General features: G+C 42.5%; 1 protein-coding gene and 1 pseudogene across 3 annotated transcripts in view; one reads left to right on the top strand and one right to left on the bottom strand.

Annotated features, from left to right (window-relative positions):
* Window positions 1–14,566, top strand: part of LOC139048636 (uncharacterized) — a 101,051-nt gene that overhangs the window by 49,403 nt on the left and 37,082 nt on the right. The gene's annotated exons all lie outside the window — the stretch shown is intronic.
* LOC139048373 (uncharacterized) lies at window positions 12,846–13,671 on the bottom strand (annotated as a pseudogene).

The raw sequence follows: 14,566 nt of genomic DNA, 5'->3' as shown, positions 1-14,566 counted from the left end.
CTATTCTTCGTCCATGTTTTTTAGTGTGCACTGTGGTAATAGTTATCACAACTGAGCGTCTTTGTGCTTGTGCATTTTTTACCCGTTGGAATTCTTTTGATTATATTTTGTGGCGTAGAAGTGTGATCCCTACACTGCAAAGGCATAAACCGCCCTTACCGCCAGAACGAATCAATACTTGTTTGGCTCTGCTTTGCATTTAAATATATATATCCTGTAGGTTCTCTCTCCTGTAGCATTTGAAAAAAAAAATAGCAAAACTGGACGAGACTAGCTTTTCTTTTTTTTCTTCCTTTTATTACACATTTTAGACTACAATGTATAAAAATAGGCAAAACTGGTTAGACCCAAAGCCAAAAGCTAGTGTTTTTTATCTACCCACGAAAATCGCAGGAAATGGGCTATTTGCAGACTGCGTTCTTTATCAAAATATTAACTCACTTAATGACCACATAACATTAAATGACGACTTGAAAGCTGTGTCTAACTGGTGTGCCCACTGGTAGATGACCAGTAATACTAATAAATCTGCTGTTCTTTCAGTCACCAGAAAAAAAGTAACTCGAGCTTTAGGTATACCGTTAATGCCGTGCCACTAATGATTTCATGAACAGAAGTACCTCGGATTAACATTAACACATGACTTCAGATGGAACTCCCATATAAACAATGTTACAGCAACTGCAATGAAATGCCTTTTCTTTCTTGGAAGACGCCTCTGACTAGCACCGCCCGACACAAAACTTCTGGCTTACAAAACTTTCGTCAGGTCAATCCTTGAGTATGCAAATGTTATCTGGTTCCCACACACTAAAAAACTAATTAAACTAGAAGGTGTACAAAGGAAAGCACTACGGAATATATACAATAACATAAACTAACAGACTCGCCCACCGAACTACTTAACAAAGCCGGAATCTTAACAGTACAAAACTGAGCTGTACTAGCCCATTCTAAACTTATGTACCAGCTCCTACACAACAAGCTTAATATTGATACCTCTAGATATATCTCCAGAAATGAAACACTGCTAGCGCAACAAAACACAAACACTCAATGATTAGTCTTTTCATACCGATTGCTTTAAGAATTCATTCTTTTCTTTACCGATAAGAGAATGGAATAAACTGAGTGAATCCATTAGTACCAGCTCCTCATTAGATACATTTGCTAATTCAGTGGAATAACATCTCCTTGCCTTACAGCTCTGATTTACATACTCCAGTTTGTTACCAATCTTCATAGCCTAACACTTTAATCTACAAGTGTTCTTTTTGTATAATGCATTATACACATGACTGCATCCTGTTTATCATGTTCATTAGGTGTTTTATATCATGTGTTCTTAGGTGTGTTTTTTTTCTTATTTGGTTTCTTCTTTTCTCAGATTCTTCATTATAGTATATTGTACCGAAATATTGCATTTGTGATGAAGTACTTAATTCTTTTGTTTAGCAAAGCCAAAACTTTTGCAATAACACACTCGTGATTATATAATGTGTTTATATTCTTTGTTCACAATACTACCATATATACTTGCCCTTCCTGTTATAATCCCATGAGGGATTGACAGTATGTTAAGTAAATAAATAAATATCACTCAAGTACTACTGATTGTCGTATGGAAGGAGCAAACGATAGAATTTTTTTATGTGCAAGGATAAAAACCTATTGCAAGACCCTCAGAAATATATTATGCTGCTGTTTACCGTAAAATACATCAACTTATTAAATAAAGCATGTGTCGCGCAACTTTTGGCACGTATGTCTCTGCCCTCATACCTGCAATACCGGGGAGACGTCGCTCAAAATTGTCACTTGCATGGGGTACGACTTGTAGGTGACGACTGAATGTGACAGCCATGTCCGTCGCATTACTTGTCGCTGTCGCACACAAGATTGTTTGCATGTGGTTTATACTTAATGCCAGTTCTATTTTGTTGCAAGATGTCAAAGACAAGATTTCTGTTTCATGAAACATCGGCACACTGTCCATTCCCACGAATCGACGCAATATAACAGGTGACAATGAAAAAAAAAAAATGTGAAATATAATAAACTTGAACAATATTGCCATTAAAAAAATTCCTAGCCATTAGCAGCATATTGCTCCCAGGCCCTAATTTAGTGCCTACTGAGGTGATATCACTGCCAGTTAAGGTAGCTGCCGAAAAATACACCCAAATATTTGAAATCTGATGTCTGCTGAAGCAGACAGTTGTTTATTGTTAGGCAAAAAGATTCAGTGTTTAAAGGTCTGTAACAGGAGTGGAAAATTGTGTGTCTAGTTTTTATTGATTTGTTCTCTGAAAACCACTTGCAAATGTATTTTTGTTCTGCATTCGTTCTATGTTCTAAAATTATTAGCAGTAACTATGATCACTGTAATGTCAGTGTACATTAGCATCTCTGTGGAATTTATTTGACAGATCATTCATGTACACCAAAAACAGTAAGGGCCCGAGAATGGATCCCTGCGGCATCCCTGTTTTTATGTGTAGTAGGGAAGAGGAAAGATTGCACATTATGACTGTTGGCATTTGCTTAGTAACTAGAAAATAAGTTAAATATTTTGCCGCAGAAACCTTAGTGTTTTAATTTCATTTGTAAACTCTCTTGGTCTACTGCCTCGAAAGCTTTCTTTTGGTCAAGGAAAACTACAGCTGCAATTAGGTTATTCTATAATGCCGTGTTAATTTTTTGTGCTAAAGTTAGCATGAAGTGGAGTGGTGTGAGCTGAATCCATGTTGCTCAGGGTAAATTGCATGGTATTTTTCTAGGAAGATGTGTGCACATTTTGCAGCAATTTTTTCAAAAATATTATTTGTAATACTCAAGAGATATAGGTCTGTAACTTGACGGATCAGAGCGATTGCTGTCTTTATATATCGGTACAACCTTAGATTTTTTTAAACGAGTGGGATACTTTGATGTATGCGATGAATTAATAAATACATGACATAAGACTAGGATGTCAATGTTAGCTTTCATGATCTGTGCTGTAACCCCATCTAACTCAATAGCTTTACTGGTGCTCATATTAGCAACAGTGTATTGAATTTCCTCTAAAGTAATCTTGTGAACAGCAAACATATTCAATGAAGAGTGTGAAAGACATTGGTTTCTGTCAGGAGAGAACTGTGCTGCTAATGTTGGACTTATTTCTATGAAAGAATTTATAAAGTTATCCACGGTGTATGCATCAATAATGTCAAGTAACACGCATTGTGAAGGTGGATTGGCAACAGCTTCCTTTAGAATCTCCCAAGTTTTTTAAAGATTACCTTGAGATTGTTCAATAAGATGGGAATAATATTCCCTTTTTCATGCTCTCATGAGGGATATAGTTTTATTCCTTAAAATTTTAAATTGGCCTAAATAGTAACCGTTATGTTTATGCTGCCTTCATTTGTGGTACCAGAAATCTTTTGCTTCATTAATGCAAGGATCTCGTTCGTCATCCAGGGACGCAAAGGAGTCTTGTATGAGCGTATAGATACATTTGATTGGCTATCATCGACGGCACAGGAAAGAATGTGTATTACATTCTGAAATTCAGTGTTTATGTCATTATTGAATGCATTATCAAAGTCAATGGAAAAAATGTTATTCCGCAGTTAGATGTAATCTATATTGCGGATCTGCTCTTTTCTTATTCCCTAACGTTACACCTATCATTCTTCTTTCTATAGCTTGTTGCGTTGTCCTCAACTTAAGTAGAACCCTTCTCGTAAGCCTCCAGGTTTCTGCCCTGTACATGAGTACTGGTAAGACACAGCTGTTATACACTTTTCGCTTGAGGGATAATGGCAACCTGCTGTACATGATCTGAAAATGCCTGCCAAACGCACCCCAGCCCATTCTTATTCTTCTGATTATTTCAGTTTCATGATCCAGATCCGCGGTCACTATCTGCCCTAAGTAGATGTATTCCCTTACCACTTCCAGTGCCTCGCTACCTATCGTAAACTGCTGTTCTCTTCCGAGACTCTTAAACATTAGTTTTCTGCAGATTAATTTTTAGACTCACCCTTCTGCTTTGCCTCTCCAGGTCAGTGAGCATGCATTGCAATTGGTGCCCGGAGTTACTAAGCAAGGCAATATCATCAGCGAATCGCAAGTTACTAAGGTATTCTCCATTAACTCTTATCCCCAATTCTACCCAATCCAGGTCCCTGAATACCTCCTGTAAACACGCTGTGAATAGCATTGGAGAGATCGTATCTCCCTGCCTGATGCCTTTCTTTATTGGGATCTTGTTTTTTTTATGGAGGACTACGGTGGCTGTGGAGCCGCTACAGATACCTTTCAGTATTTTTTCATACGGCTCGTCTACACTCTGATTCCGTAATGCCTCCATGACTGCTGAGGTTTTGACAGAATTAAACGCTTTCTCGTAAGCAATGAAAGCTATATATAAGGGTTGGTTATATTCCGCACATCTCTCTATCACCTGATTGATAGTGTGAATATGGTCTATTGTTGAGTAGCCTTTACAGAATCCTGCCTGGTCCTTTGACTGACAGAAGTCTAAGGTGTTCCTGATTCTATTTACGATTACCTTAGTAAATAGTTTGTAGGCAACTGACAGTAAGCTGATCGGTCTATAATTTTTCAAGTCTTTGGCGTCCCCTTTCTTATGGATTAAGATTATGTTAGTGTTCTTCTAAGATTCGGGTACGCTCGAGGTCATGAGGCATTGCGTATACAGTACAGGGTGGCCAGTTTCTCTAGAACAATCTGCCCACCATCCTTCAACAAATCTGCTGTTACCTGATCCTCCCCAGCTGCCTTCCCCCTTTGCATAGCTCCCAAGGCTCTCTTTACTTCTTCCAGCGTTACCTGTGGGATTTCGAATTCCTCTACCATTATCGAATTCCTCTACCATTCCTCTTCCATTATCGTCGTGGGTGCCACTGGTACTGTATGAATCCCTATAGAACTCCTCAGCCACTTGAACTATCTCATCCATATTAGTAATGATATTGCCGGCTTTGTCTCTTAACGCATACATCTGATTCTTGCCAATTCCTAGTTTCTTCTTCACTGCTTTTAGGCTTCCTCCGTTCCTGAGAGCATGTTCAATTCTATCCATATTATACTTCCTTATGTCAGCTGTCTTACGCTTCTTGATTAACTTCAAAAGTTCTGCCAGTTCTGTTCTAGCTGTAGGGTTAGAGGCTTGGCGTTTCTTGATCAGATCTTTGTCTCCTGCGATAGCTTACTGGTATCCTGTCTAACGGAGTTACCACCGACCTCTATTATACACTCCTTAATGATGCCCACAAGACTGTCGTTCATTGCTTCAACACTAAGGTCCTCTTCCTGAGTTAAAGCCGAATACCTGTTCTGTAGCTTGATCTGGAATTTCTCTATTTTCCCTCTTACCGCTAACTCATTGACTGGCTTCTTACGTACCAGTTTCTTCCGTTCCCTCCTCACATCTAGGCTAATTCGAGTTCTTATCATCCTATGGTCACTGCAGCGCACCTTATATGATGCCAGGGTTAGCACAGAGTATGAAGTCTATTTCATTTCTAGTCTCGCCGTTCGGGCTCCTCCACGTCCACTTTCAGCTATCCCGCTTGCAGAAGAAGGTATTCATTATCCGCATATTATTCTGTTCCGCAAACTCTACTAAGAACTCTCCCCTGCTATTCCTAGTGCCTATGCCATATTCCCCCACTGCCTTGTCTCCAGCCTGCTTCTTGCCTACCTTGGCATTGAAGTCGCCCATCAGTATAGTGTATTTCGTATTCACTCTACTCATCGCCGATTCCACGTCTTCATAGAAGCTTTCGACTTCCTGGTCATCATGACTGGATGTAGGGGCGTACACCTGTACAACCTTCAAGTTGTACCTATTATTAAGTTTCACAACAAGACCTGCCACCCTCTTGTTAATGCTATAGAATTCCTGTATATGTTACCAGCAATATTCTTATTAATCAGGAATCCGACTCCTAGTTCTCGTCTCTCCGCTAAGCCCCGGTAGCACAGCATGTGCCCGCTTTTTAGCACTGTATATGCTTCTTTCGGCCTCCTAACTTCACTGAGCCCTATTATATCCAATTTACTGCCCTCTAATTCCTCCAATAGCACTGCTAGACCCACCTCACTGGATAACGTTCTAGCGTTAAACGTTTCCAGGATCATATTCCAATGGTGGCCTGTCCGGTGCCAGGGATTCTTAGCACCCTCTGCTTCATCGCAGGTCTGACTGCCGCCGTGGTCAGTTGCTTCGCAGCTGCTGGGGACTGAGGGCCGGGGTTTGATTGTTGTGTTCATATAGGAGGTTACCGTCAAGAGCAGATTGGGTGAGGGAACAAACTCGAGTTAATAAGATCTTAGTTGAAATCAAGAAAGAGAAATGGGCATGGGCAGGATATGTAATGAGGAGGAAAGATAACCGATGGTCATTAAGGGTTACAGACTGGATTCCAAGGGACGGGAAGCGTAGCAGGGGGCGGCAGAAGGTTAGGTGGGCAGATGAGATTAAGAATTTCGCAGGAGCGACATGGCCACAACTAGTACATGACCGGGGTAGTTGGAGAAGTATGGGAGAGGCCTTTGCCCTGCAGTGGGCGTAACCAGGCTGATGATGATGATATTGCGGATCATTGTCAAACACGTCGTGCTCTTTTTCCTTACGCCATGAACAGAGACAAGAACAGGAAGGTGATCTGGTATTTGTTCATTGTACACACCAGCATTCATTTTCAATGCCGACGTATTAGTTAACCTCGTGGGAATGTTGATCAGGTTGCAAAAAATGAATGAAGTAGTTGTCGTATAATTATTACGACTAGTGTTGTATGTGTCAATGTTCACAACTCCAACAATTGCCACGGGGTCATTGTACTTTCTTTAAAGATTGAAATATAATTGTTCTATTTTATCGAAAAAGAAAGCAATGTTAGAATTTAGCAGCTGATAAACAACACCGATTATACCAAAACAGTACACTCTGAGAAATAGAGCTTCCATATCTGGGAAACTGCAATGCAGCAATAATAATCCAGTGAATGTGTAGCCGTTCTTCACAAAAAGTACCACGCCACCACCACATGAACATAAGTTACATGGATGCGACAGAGTTGCATAACCAGGAATGGCCACATTCTCTCCTTTTTTTAATGAAGTTTCCGTTGTGTTAGCACGTCGAACCTGTGCCCATCCTTTGATAAAAATGCAAGGAGCAAGTTGAAATCTTTTCTTATGCTGCGAATATTGCAGCAACGTGTACTTGTATCCTATCACATGGTAGTTGCTTGGCTTGAGCGGTTGGGAATGCCATGGTTATGCTGAAAGGCAGACTTGAAGTCTCAGGAGTACCTACACTAGCCTCACGTGGTCATCCTCACATGTGATGTAAATGACCTTCGAGTTCTCCAATTTTCTTGCAAAGATTTTTCCTTCTGAAACCCAGACAAATCTCCAGCTTTATTTATTTTTTTCTCTATGGCTTTACTCGGCAATGCCTTATTCTCAAGGCACAAGTGTTTCGAAACCAAGCATTGTTGTGTTCAGCCTGCGCTTCTTTTTTTTTCTTGCTGATTTTAGTACATTGTTACACTCGAAACGCAAGATAAATTTTACTCTGCCATATTGTAACAACGTGGGATCGATGAGAATGTGGAGCACCACCACCAAGAAATGCACTTTATCAGTCATCAAAGAAAATAGTCTTCTTCGTCTCCACATTTAGCCTAAGAACCTGCACTACATCAACCTTGTTCCCACTGGCACATACCCGTGGCAATATAGTTGTCCCAAATATAGCTGTGTCATTTGCTCCCCCTTTAGAAAAGATCATCGTCCCGATGATAGAGGCTTGGAAAGCAGCGATAAAAAGCGGTGCAGTCTTGTCAGTCTTCATAGTATGGCTTCATATGAAGCACGTGAACGACCTCAGGTAAATGCCGTCGGCGCTTTGAACAGTGAGAGCTGTCTGGAACGACTTCGTAGTTGTCACTGATGCGTCGGAGAACTATGTAGGGCCCGAAGTATTTGCGCAGGAGCTTTTCAGAGAGCTCACGCTGACAAATGGGTGTCCAGACCGACACTTTGTTGTTGATGTTGTATGTTACGAGTCTTTTCCAAAGATTGTAGCTGCTGACATCACAGTCCTGTTCGTTGATTCGCAGACGTGCAAGCTGCCTCTGCTCGTTGTGTGATCTCTTCAGTAGCCGTCTCATAGTCGTCAAATTCATGAGGGAGCAGTGCGTCTAATGTTGTCGCAACCTCACAGCCATAGAGTTTCATATTAGTATAACTAGAGGGAAATCTGGCACTGCGATCATTCCACCATCATGGGAATGATAGGAAGTACAGGCTACGGATTGGCATTCTGTTGACTGGCGAACTAGTCTACAAGTTTTGGTTTCGCTCCAAGTGCAGTTGCTATAACCTGCAGTGGGACAGTGCAGCAGAAAGCTTTCTGGCTTTGTTCTCTTGCTTTGTTCTCTTGCTCGAAGTGGTGATAGCGCACTGGGCCAGCGGCTGGAACAATGTTTTTGTGTCGTGGTGTGGTGTCGAAGCCCTGACGAGAAAGTGACAGCATCGTACACATTGAAAGAACATGTTTTGACCATTTGGACCTTGGTTTATAGTGTGTTAGGTTGGCGCTGTAGCGTTAAGTGCTTTATGAAATTTCAGAATAGGAAAAAGAAGGCACTACTGATACAAGACACAGACAGTTGTACTTCTAGTGGCTTGACACTCAAATTTTATTGAGGGCTTCATTATGCATTGCTCGTTTATGTACTCATTGAAATGCGTGTTTTAGGACTTTGAGAACACAAACTTACTTGTGGTAGGAAAGGCTGCTGCTTCCTGGCTGTAGTCTGGTGTCGCAAAATGGGTAAGTGCAAAGCAACGCCATAACGCTTCGGAAGCGGTACGTCAACATAAAATAAAATGAAGCATACTCGTAGGAGGCCCCAAGCATCCCTGCTAGCAGTGCAGCAGATGTGCTTAAACGTACTTGAAGATGTTCAGCAATTGTGACTGCCGACGCAGCCTTTCGAAAGAGCGAGAGAGTGCACAATTAAGTGCCTGTCTGAGAGAAAAGTCTCACATTCGCAGTGAGCAGGCGTTGTAGCAGTCGCCGCTTGTAGCATTCCTCTCAAGGGCGCAGCACTTTCTCACAATACAAAATTTTTATTCCTATAAATACTTGATGAGTATTGTTATATGAGTACATGCATGGTTGTTATTGCTGTTGTAAAAATAAATAATTATTCTCTGGCGCTAAATCAGGAACAGAATTGCACAAGAATGCACACCCTGGTGTGTGCTGGTGTAAACCATAGTAAACCGTGCTTCAGTCTCAGTCATACAAAGTTTATGTAATGTGTTGAGCATTATACAAGACACTGCAGAAATAAAATTCAATTTTACGCAATATTTGAGTATAGCTCTCTCACGTGAAGACGCCGTAACAGGGCGACAATTACAAACCAATACATACCTCCATTTAAGCAGACTACACGCAATACACCCTACATTATACTCATACAAATGTTCCCTTTGTAACGACTACGCCTCCCTATATCACACCACATGGGCGTGCTCCAACATGAAGGCAGCCCTGCAAATACCCAACCCCACACCCGAGCAGTGGGAGGTCATGCTGACTAGATCGGACCCTCGTAACCAGCATCAACTGGTGCAGTGGGCCCGGCAGACAGCAAGAGCCGCAGGAGCCCTGGACTAAGAGCGCCTCCCGCACAAGCAGAAAGACACCTGCTTGCCCTTTCTCTCTTTTTTTTAATCAGTTTTTTTCTTCCTCCTTCTATTCCTGGCTCTGAGAACGAAGCAGCAGTGACAGGTAGCTAGTAAGGTCTTACCGATTCTATTACTCTTCTTCCTCCGGAATCATTACTTGCGTAGTGAATTCCTCGTGATAGAAACACCGTTGCAACTTCAGCATCTCTAGCGCACATTATTTTTACCACAATTACCAAATGGAGTAGATTCCCTCCACTCTATATAGCATCACCATTTGACATGTCTCTCAGACTTTTAATGTTCCATAGACCGATAATGGTGGTCGTTTCGGTAAAAGTTCCGCTTAACCGGAGTTAACAAAAAGATGGGTCCTGTTTAACTGTAGTTTAACATTTCATCTATGGGCAACCAACCAAAGCTGATACCATATTCTGTTTAAGAGAACTTTGTTTATTCAAGGTCCACTGTATTGAAGATTCAGTCATCAGCACAATGCATATGCTACAACATCGTCACAAAATGCAACTCGCGCTTACACTATACTAATAAACCGAACATGATTAAGCCACTTGTCTTAAGATATGAGGAATGCTGTCTGGATTGGCATTCCTGATGCAGTTCTCCATGTGGCTAAAGAGTCATAACAATTGCCCCCATGGTACGAATTTGCACAGTTATGTGATTGGACATTGATGCATCTAAAGAAAGAGGCATTCCACAAGGACACATGATACAAGGTTTCCACACTAGAAGCGTACGGTGAGGGGCTAGTTGGTATGGCATTATGAGAACAAAGAAAGACTGCGCAAAAAAAGGACAAGACAGAGAAAGAACCACACGACACAGGCGCAGACTAACAACTGGTTTAATGCTCCAACGCCTCTTTCCTACCAACAACAGAACGCATGCGCACCAACCACAAAAACCAATGCCGCTATCATGTAGTCGAGCCTAGAAACGCCAACTCCTTGCGGTACAAATGTATGGAAGCCTCACTAACACATTTATCTGGCCCTAATCTCGCGATTTCTAAAGCTTCGATTACTTCACGCTCTTTCTTATCCCTTGCGCGTTCGACAATCTTAGTCCCGCCGAAAAGTGGGGTACAAACTTTGCCGTCATGCCTGCAGGTCTTGCAATGCTTAGGAAGATGCTGTCCTCTAGAATCATCTAGGGAATTGGCATGTTCTAATAATCTAATATTAATGCAGCGGCCTGTTTGTCCAACGTACACGTTGCCACAACTCAGCGGAATCTCATAGATCACATTCGCACTACAGGGCACAAACTTGTTCCTGTGGTTAGTGCTGCACTCGATTTTCTTTTTCCTATCAGGTCTAACTAAATTGCACAGACTGGACAGCTTACAAGGTGCCGAAAAGAGAACCTGTATGCCGAATTTACCCGCGACCCTCTTCAGGCCGTGCGAGACCCTGTGGACATAGGGCATAACTTCATACTTCCTCCTCTCCTGTGGATCCACCCCACGAGGCTTTGAACTTGGTCGGAAGGACTTCAGCAGGGACTCGGCAACAGCCCGAAGAAGGGCCAATGGAAAACCGGCTGACCGAAGGCGATCAGCTTGGGCATCAAAACTAGACTGAACCTTACGTGGGCAGGACTTCACTAACGAAGCCCTGAGGCACGTTGACGCAATCCCCCTCTCTACCAGCTTCGAATGGCTCGAGTTGAAGGGTAGAAGTTCTTTTTGCGACCTAGGCATGTACGCCCAGCAGAGGTGGTCAGGATCGTTAAAAAATAATTTTAAGTCTAGGAATTGCAAGCAAGAGTTTTCAGGAAGTTCAATAGTAAAATTAAAACTGGCAAAAGCAGACAGCAAAGTTTGTACCTCACTTTTCGGCGGGACTAAGATTGTCGGACGCGCAAGGGATAAGAAAGAGCGTGAAGTAATCGAAGCTTTAGAAATCGCGAGATTAGGGCCAGATAAATGTGTTAGTGAGGCTTCCATACATTTGTACCGCAAGGAGTTGGCGTTTCTAGGCTCGACTACATGATAGCGGCATTGGTCTTTGTGGTTGGTGCGCATGCGTTCTATTGTTGGTAGGAAAGAGGCGTTGGAGCATTAAACCAGTTGTTAGTCTGCGCCTGTGTCGTGTGGTTCTTTCTCTGTCTTGTCTTTTTTTTTGCGCAGTTTTTCTTTGTTCTCATAGTTTCAACACTGTTCAGAACAAATATCAAAATCACAGAGGATTTTACACGAATGATTCTACAACCCGAGAACACGCGATTGGGGGGGCCATAACGAAAAGCTGGGAAACAGGTATTCGAATATCACAGTATGCCTCTGTCTTCACTACTGAAGGTCAACACTCTCGGTTGGCACTGCAAAAGGTGACGAAATAAAGTTGTTGCATGCTGTGCCCAACTTAGTTGGGCACAGCACACGCTAGGTTGTTGTAAGAGCCTGCTACACTGGTCCTCTGGTTCAGGCGCTCCGCTGCAACTCAGTTCCCGGCTTTATGGACTGTAGTTAAAAAAGTTGTCACTGACAAGCAGTGGCGTAGCAACAGGGGGGTCGTGGGCCCTGGGTGCAAGGGGCCAGTAAGGGGGGTGGGTGTCATATACGTCTGAAGACACCCCTCTTTCCGCCGGCTACACCCGGGGAGGGGGGTGACAGAAGACCTATGGGCCCCGGGTGCCAGACTACCTAGCTACGCCACTGCTGACAAGCACACAAATGCAGTCATATACACTGATTCGTTAAGTACATTAAAGGCTCTGCATCTGAAAGCCAAGTATGAACTCTTGCTAGGAGATATTTTAAACATGGTGACTTCTAACAAATACGGGAGGTCAATTCACTTCTGCAGGGTCCCAAGCCCTGTTGGGATGCTGGGTGATGAAGCAGAAGATAGATGCACATCTATGGCAACGTACAAAGGCATAACGAACAGGACACTTCCATACAAAGATAGTATACGAATGGTTTGGAAAGCCTTCACTTTACAATCGATGGAAGTCTTGCTCAAACAACTAGCTAAACCTGTGCTTAGCAAGTGGAAGTCATGTAATCACCAGGAACGGTTTAACCCTTTACCGCACAATTTTTTCTTTTGCCATAAGATTATTCATGTCGTTGCAGGGAACCATACCAATAGTTGTAATAATAAAAAAAATATGTTCAGTGGACTTTTACAGTTTGTATTGGCAGAAAAAGGGTACGTTGCATATTTGCAACAACGTGCACATAAAGAAAATGTTGAGGAAAGCCCGGGTTATTGTGTTTCAAACTGTCACATTTATTTACATGACAATCAGCAAGGGGGGAACACATGGTACAATAGAAAGCTATTTCACTTGCTTGCTTGAAAAGGTTGGTTCTATACCTTGAGCAGTAATCAGTAAGTAATGAGAAATGGTGGACTCATTTTGTAGTGTGGTACACAAAAAAGCAATTGCTCTTGTTTGTGGAACAGAGATGCACTCCACATTTAACGCAGTAGCTCATGCAGATTCCTGTGCAGCCAGGAAGCTTGCAGCGCTGCCGCTTCTTGCTGCAAAGAACCCAGTGACCAACCTCAGGAAAGCAATGAAAATAATGAGCACTGAGGCAGATATTCTTGTTGAGAAATAATACATGATCTAGCCTGACATCCTGAGTTGGAGTTGATGGTCCCTTTTTTTTCTTCTCCTCAGAGGCTTGTTCTACTGACTCATTGCTAGGCCTTCCTCGCTTTTCAGCGCCGTCTTCCCAGCCTTGCAGAGTGATGCAGCCAGGTCCATCCTGAACTCAGCCAACGGAAGTAGCCTTTCAGTGTACTGATCGCGTTTTTTCATGACGTTCCTCTTGTAAAGGAACCAAGCATTTACAGCTGTCAAGTCAAGAATGTGCAGAAAACCAGGAAAATAATATTTTTTCGACCTCTAGTAGGGACAGTAAATGGAGATGAGGGAGTTCAAAAGGCCGACGCCTCCCATTTGCTTATTGTAGATGGTGATCACTGCAGGGCATAGTATCTCACTCTGCTCTTTTTTTTTACGATTATACCTTGATCCACTTGTAGCAGGCTTTGTTCCAACAAATGAAGAGAGCAAAGTCACTGCTCGGGTATCTTGCTACCTTGTGCATGACAGCTCAATTCCATCCACAACCGCAACTCTCTCTTCAAAATATCCTCTTCCTTTTTTTCATTTCTTGCTCGCTAGGTAGGCATGGGCTGTCCAGCAGGCCCGGCCTACCTAGCAGGCCAGGCCACTGGCACAGACATAAGGGTGAAGCCGTAACGATGCGAGACAGCAGAGCGCGCGCGCGCTCACCCCGATAAAAAAATTCGGGCATTCCACCAGGCAACACATTTCACACACGATAAATCCAAACAGACTTACACTCGGGGTCGTCGCCACTCCCGGAAAGTTCGCTGTCTTGGCTATCTGACGGAATTGCTCGGCAATAATAACGTTTAGGATCCATTTCTAGTTCCAGAACAAAAATCAAACCCAGTGAGCACGTTGTTGCAAATACGCAACGTAGTAACTTTCCGTCGCGAGAAATAAACTATTGCGAGAAAATAATGTTTTTTGCCATCTAAACGATTAGGAGGATGTATTGCACAGCTTAACATTTTTTTTCCACAGGTTATTTCCTTCAGAAAGGCGTTTATAACTGGCAAAACTTACCTGTATAGCTACGTGCTGGCGCGAGCAGCGTCCACCATATTTGTTTGGCAATAGTTGCGCAGAATGAACACAGAGAGCAGAAAATAAAGACGCTTTTTTCAAACTATTGTTGCAGAAATGCAACATCGTGTACAGGAAGAACCAAATGAACTTAGATTTTGTTTTTATGGCCGTTTATCGGTATGTTGCATATATG

The sequence above is a fragment of the Dermacentor albipictus genome, chromosome 8, assembly GCF_038994185.2.
Source record: "Dermacentor albipictus isolate Rhodes 1998 colony chromosome 8, USDA_Dalb.pri_finalv2, whole genome shotgun sequence".
NCBI lineage: Eukaryota > Metazoa > Arthropoda > Arachnida > Ixodida > Ixodidae > Dermacentor > Dermacentor albipictus.
Note: the sequence above shows the minus strand (reverse complement) of the source record. Positions and strands in the feature narration are given on the sequence as shown.